General features: G+C 48.5%; 1 protein-coding gene across 1 annotated transcript in view; it reads right to left on the reverse strand.

The window, feature by feature from the left end:
• The window catches only part of LOC144947338 (uncharacterized), a 64,483-nt gene extending 57,790 nt beyond the window's left edge, over window positions 1–6,693 (reverse strand). Inside the window, exon 1 of the mRNA XM_078876605.1 lies at window positions 6,581–6,693. The gene's annotated coding sequence lies outside the window, so the exon portion shown is untranslated. The remainder of the gene's footprint in view (window positions 1–6,580) is intronic.
• Between the last annotated feature and the right edge of the window lie 771 nt (window positions 6,694–7,464).

Below are 7,464 nucleotides of genomic sequence, written 5' to 3' on the forward strand. Positions count from 1 at the left end.
TTATTTTATTATTCATTTCTGTTTTTCTTGAGTAAGAGTTTCATTTTTATCACATTGGTATTTTAAATAAAATATGAAAAAAAAAATTCCTAAAAAGTGGAAAATTTTGGAATTTTCACGAAAATAAATTGTCACGCACAACGAGTCTGTGTGCAAAATGTCAGCTCGATTGGATCACGGGAAGTGGGTTAAAAAACGACCGAAAGATTTGCACGGTCGTAAGCGCGCAAGCAAGTGAACTTAATGTAAAGGATTTAAAAACACTTGTATTATGAAAGCTATCTATGTTTTCCCTCCCACAAATGTTCCAGTCAGGGGGGGGTGGGGGGGCACGGGTTACAAACATGACAACACACAATAGCAGTGCCAAGTCTAGGAAAGGTAAGTTAAACAAGATATAGAAGCACAATATGTAGACTGCAGAAGGAAATCTGATGAGCTATGAAGCTCTTTCTCACCCACCCCCCCTCCCCACAGATGTCCAGTCGGGGGGCACGTGGTCAGAACATTTACAACAATACACAGCAGAAGTGCAAGGTATATTAAGGGTATCATATTGTTGGTTCTTTCGGTAAAGTCCCGTAGAAGGAAATTAAAAAAATAATATAAATATAAAGCACGTAGAAGGGAAATAATAAAATAATATTAATAAAAACAATATCTTCATTATTTTATTATTTCCCTTCTACGTGACTTTACCGAAAGAACCAAGAATATGAATCCCTGCAGTCACGAAAGCGTTAAATCAAAATTTATATTAAGGGTAAACAAAATAACTTTAAAAAAATATACAACTAATACTAAACTATTTCTTATTTTACCAGGCAAAGCCCCCTGAGCGATTAGCTTCTTTTTAAATCCTTTATATTAAGTTCACTTGCTTGCTTGCGCGCTTACAACCGTGCAAATCTTTCGGTCGTTTTTTAACCCACTTCCCGTGATCCAATCGAGCTGACATTTTGCACACAGACTCGTTGTGCGTGACAATTTATTTTCGTTAAAAAAAATTTCCATAACTTTACACTTTTTAGGATTTTTTTTTTTATATTTAATTACCAATTGCTTAATGGTGGCAGGCAATCATCTGACCCATAGGTGGCAGCCATCTCAAGCCAGAGGACGAGAGGACTCTAGCCGCCACGCATATAAAGGATTTATAGTGAAAAACTTTGTTTTTACGGGTTAATTTTTTCACAATCGACCTGGCCACGAATAACAGCTCAAAGAAGTGACTCATCGTGTGCAACTTTACAGCGGCGAAATAATATAAACTGTTTAATTTCAAGTTACTATAAGCACCGTGTCAATAAACGACACCATCTGAGCTGACACCCTTCCAGCACCAACCCTGACCCTTACTCACGACCAAGTCGCTCGCTCACCGGCACGTAGCCACCTCCTTATGACTCTTCTCTCGCTACGACCGTCATGGTGACTGTTCCATACCTCTTCTTGGTTCTTTCGGTAAAGTCACGTAGAAGGGAAATAATAAAATAATAAAAATAAAACATAATAAAATAATTCTCACGACGTTTCGGTCACAACGCAAGCAGCCGTCCTCAGGTGAAGAACAGTAGTGACTAATCCGATATTTGCATTTCCCATGAATATGCTAAATTCCTCTTGATATGCAAATTCATTTGTCAAGGCGCTCTTCCCCCTCCAACCCAGCTTAAATATACGCTGCCAAGCGTGGTGGTGTTCATTCAGACGCTGTCTTTCCGACAGCCCTGTTCTTCACCTGAGGACGGCTGCTTGCATTGTGGCCGAAACATCATGAGAATTATTTAATGTTTTATTTTTATTATTTTATTATTTCCCTTCTACGTGACTTTACCGAAAGAACCAAGAAAATGAATCCCTGCAGTCACGAAAGCTTTAAATCGAAATTGTTCCCAACCCCCTTAACACATTCCTGCTGCGGAGGGAGCTGGTAGGAACGTTGGGTTGCTCGGTCAATGGCCTGCAGGGTCAACGGCGGCGTGGTGTATTCCGCAAATATGGCCGACTGTGAGGGCGGGCACAAGCCGGCGTGAGTAGGTTAAACGTTGAGTTTTATAAGGGCACCACGGGGTGAGCAGACCCTCCCCACCCAGCCCCACCCCTACCCCCACCCTCCCCTCTCCACCCAGCCCCACCCCTCCCATTTTTGGATGCACGACGACACAATAATCCCCTGTGGGCTGGTGGAACCAGGAGGTTCCTACCAGTATCAGTGCCCTTACCTTATTACAGACCAAAGCAGAGATCTTACTGGTCACCCCGTGCCCTTATAAATCCCAACATTCATCTATACACTACCGTACACTACACTATACACTACCATACATTACACTATACACTACCATACACTACACTATACACTACCATACACTACACTATACACTGCACTACTACAAACCTGTCAACCCTCTTAGCAGTGCCCTTACCTTATGACAGACCAATGCAGATCTTACTGGTCACCCTGTGCCCTTATAAATCCCAACCTTCATCCTATACACTACACTATACACTACCATACACTACACTATACACTACCATACACTACACTATACACTACCATACCCTACACTATACACTACCGTACACTACACTATACACTACCATCATTAGACCTCCACTTTGCCAGTACCACAATATAATAATAGGGTTTTCCCCCCTTTTTTTCGTCCCAATTGGTGCTAGACCAGAGGACGCCAAAAGGCCAAAAGGCGCCCTCTGGTCGAGCACCAATTGAGACGAGGCTCAAAAGAAAGCCGTCTCTGGTGTAGACCAATCAGTTTCAAGGACAATGCATATATTATCAGTGTGTTTTTCGTTTGCATTTTGACCACAATACTTGACATGATTCCTCGTAAAAAGGTTTCAGTTTTGTTGCCAGAAAAACAGGTGGAAAACCCCTATTATTATACACTACCATACACTACACATTACACTCCACTATACACTGCACTATACACTACCATACACTACACTATACACTGCACTATACATACCTGTCAACCTCATTATCAGTACCCTTACCTTATTACAGACTGAGCCAGACCTTATTGGTAACCCTGTACCCTTATAAATCTCAACGTTCATCCCACAAAGTCCCATCGCAAGCGAGAAACACAAACAAATAGACACATTTTATATTTGTTCCCCGTATTGAAACGGTCGTACACCGTATGGATCTGAAAACTCAATTTCCCTGTACAAGAATACGGAGTAAACCGTGTGGGTTGACACGGTATGCTGTTCCCGTACGTATAGTACTATTCATAATCAACGTTTAGTACTATGTTGAACTTCTTTCGCACCGTACGTAGCAAACCGCGCGGGAGAAAGACACGAAAAGGTAGCCACTCTAAAGAAATGGGTTTACAATCTAGAAAACTGTGAGCGAGTTTTCTAGATTGGCTTGTGCCAGGCTAGGTGCACTTTGACGCCGTCACGTTCGCTGCTGACAGGAGGTCACGGAGCAGACCCAAGGTGCCATGGGGTTTAACCGACTGAGATGATGACTGGCAGATGCACCTCCTGTGCAAACTCGCTGCGTTTTATCCACCGGGCGCTCTGCTCGTTGTTGTGAGCGTCGCTCCTCCGCTGTTGACGGTGACTGCCTCCCACTGCACAGGAGCGTCCTTCACGAGCCACATCCACTCACTCAACTCACCCACTCACTCACCCACTCACTCACGCATTCACCCACTCACTCATGCACCCACTCACTCATCCATTCACTCACCCACTCACTCACCCACCCACTCACTCACCCACTCACTCACCCACTCACTCACTCACTCACCCACTCAATCATCCATTCACTCACCCATTCACTCAACTCACCCACTCATCCACTCACTCACCCACTCATTCACCCACCCACCCATCCACTCACCTCACCCACTCACTCACTCACCCATCCACTAACTCATCCACTCACCCATTCACCCACTCACTCACCCATTCACGCTCCCAGTCACTCACCCACTGACTCATCCACTCACTCACCCACCCACTCACTCTCCCACTCACCCACCCACTCACTCACCCATTCACTCAACCACCCACTCACTCACTCACCCACTCACTCATTCATTAACTCACCCACTCATTCATTCATTCACTCAACTCTCCCAATCACTCACCCATTCATCCACCCACTCACTCACCCACTCTCACTCACCCACTCACTCACCCACTCACTCACCCACTCACTCACTCACTCCACTCACTCATTCACTCACCCACTTACTCACCCACCCACTCACTCACCCACTCACTCACTCATTCATTAACTCACCCACTCATTCATTCACTCAACTCACCCACTCACTCACGCATTCATCCACCCACTCACTCACCCACTCACTCATCCACTCACTCATCCACTCACTCATTCATTCACTCACCCACTCATTCATTCACTCAACTCAACTCACCCACTCACTCACTCATTCACCCACCCACTCACTCACTCACTCACCCACCAACTCACTCACCCACTCACCCACCCACTCACCCACTCACCCACCCACTCACCCACTCACTCACCCACTCACCCACCCACTCACCCACTCACTCACCCACTCACCCACCCACCCACTCACCCACCCACTCACCCACCCACCCACTCACCCACCCACCCACCCACTCACCCACCCACCAACCCACTCACTCACCCACCCACCCACCCACTCACCCACCCACCCACCCACTCACCCACCCACCCACCCACTCACCCACCCACCCACCCACTCACCCACCCACCCACTCACCCACCCACCCACCCACTCACCCACCCACTCACTCACCCACCAACTTACCCACTCACTCATTCACCCATTCACCCACCCACTCACCCACCCACTCACTAACCCACCCATTAACCCACTCACTCACCCACCCATTAACCCACTCACTCACCCACCCATTACCCCACTCACCTCACTCACTCACCCACTCACTCACTCACCCACCCATTAACCCACTCACTCACCCACTCACCCACCCATTAACCCACTCACCTCACTCACTCACCCACCCACCCACTCATTCACTCACTCACCCACCAACTCACTCACCCACTCACCCACTCACCCACCCACTCACCCACTCACCCACCCACCCACCCACTCACCCACCCACCAACCCACTCACCCACCCACCAACCCACTCACCCACCCACCCACTCACCCACCCACTCACCCACCCACCCACTCACCTACCCACCCACCCACTCACCCACCCACCCACCCACTCACCCACCCACCCACCCACTCACCCACCCACCCACCCACTCACCCACCCACTCACTCACCCACCAACTTACCCACTCACTCATTCACCCATTCACCCACCCACTCACCCACCCACTCACTCACCCACCCATTAACCCACTCACTCACCCACCCATTAACCCACTCACTCACCCACCCATTAACCCACTCACCTCACTCACTCACCCACTCACTCACTCACCCACCCATTAACCCACTCACTCACCCACTCACCCACCCATTAACCCACTCACTCACCCACCCATTAACCCACTCACCTCACTCACTCACCCACTCACTCACCCACTCACCCACCCATTAACCCACTCACCTCACTCACTCACCCACGCACCCACTCATTCACCCACCCACTCACCTCACTCACCCACTCACCAACTCACCTCACCCACCCACTCCCCCACCCACTCACCCACCCACTCTTCAACTCACAAAACACCTCTTCACTGCTTCTTCCATCGCACTGCTTCACTCTTCCAATACCGACTTTGCTCAATTTCACACATCAGCTTCGCACGCTCTTCACCTTCAACGGTGCTGTTTGTTACTGGCCGTTTGGCGCATGCGCGGGGGGGGGGGTAACCATCCTCACCCACGATGGCGCGCACAGCGAAAACTAAACCCATTAAGTTTTGGTAATTAGCAGATAATTAAAAAACACGGATCTGGAGAAGATAAACAACACAAACTAGCCTCGCTATCCACGTGCTATGAAGAAGGGCCATTGACCGAAACGTCGCCTGTTATATATCCCCCCCAGCCCCCTCTCTTTTAAGTCCACACACATGCACAGTTGTTGTTGTTGTTGTTGTTGACAAGCAAGTCGCGTTTCGTGTTGCCACAACTGCTGAACGCAAACAAAACGCGAATAACTAAAAAAACACAAGTTTAGTTTTGGCAGAGCGGATAAACACGAGCGCAGCGGCCAATCCGCGCTGGGAAATCCAAAGTGCGGTGACGTCACCGCCGGCTATTTCCCCCCCCACCCCCCCTCCCCTCGGACCCCGCCACACAAATAAAAACCAAAACCCGGAGCGGATCGCAAAGCGGCCCCGGGGCGGCCGTGAAAAAAAGTGGCCGCGGATTCACGGCGGCGACAGTTGCCAGCGACTTGGCAAAGTGGAGCTTCTTTTTGTTGTTAAAATAAAAGAAACCATCGCGACTCGAACTTTACCTCTTAGGACGGGGACCCCCCTCCTCCTCGTGCCGTAGACGGATGGAGACTGACGAAACCCGCTTGTCTTAGCTTCCTCGCGACTACACAACAACAACAACACAACAACAACAATTAGTACCTCGGTTGCCTTGAACTCCTCGGTACTTTCACGCTCGACGCTCTTCGTTAACTTGGCTTTATACTTCCAACTCCTCGCTCTACTTTCCACACTCCACGCAACAAAATAAACCCTTTGACTCTTGTACGGCGGGTGAAACTATTCTCGCTTTAACAGATAACGGAGGGAGATGTTTAAAAAAGCAACCGCCACGTGAGGGAAATGAGAGACGGAGTGAGGATATAAGATTTCGAGTACGTACACAACGAGTAGAAGAAGAAAATAAAACAAAAACTGCGAGCTGACTGCGTTGTTTGGTCTCGCTCCGGCGGAGGGATACTTATTGTTGTTTTTGTGAGTGGTGCGGTCGTGACGTCACCGCAGCCCCGGCTCTCTGTAAACAAAAGGGGGCGCGTGACGCGTAAACAACGCGCATGTAGACACTCACACACACACTCACACACACAGTGGAGTTATACACACACACATGTAGACACACACACACACTCACACACACACACTCACACACTCACACACACACTCACACACACAGTGGAGTTATACACACATCACACACACTCACACACACACTCACACACACAGTGGAGTTATACACACACACACTCACACACACACTCACACACACAGTGGAGTTATACACACACACACTCACACACACACACTCACACACACAGTGGAGTTATACACACACACACTCACACACACACAGTGGAGTTATACACTCACACACACACTCACACAGTGGAGTTATACACTCACACACTCACACACACAGTGGAGTTATACACACACACACTCACACACACAGTGGAGTTATACACACACACTCACACACACACAGTGGAGTTATACACACACACTCACACACACACTCACACAGTGGA

This window comes from Lampetra fluviatilis, chromosome 44, assembly GCF_964198595.1.
Source record: "Lampetra fluviatilis chromosome 44, kcLamFluv1.1, whole genome shotgun sequence".
NCBI lineage: Eukaryota > Metazoa > Chordata > Hyperoartia > Petromyzontiformes > Petromyzontidae > Lampetra > Lampetra fluviatilis.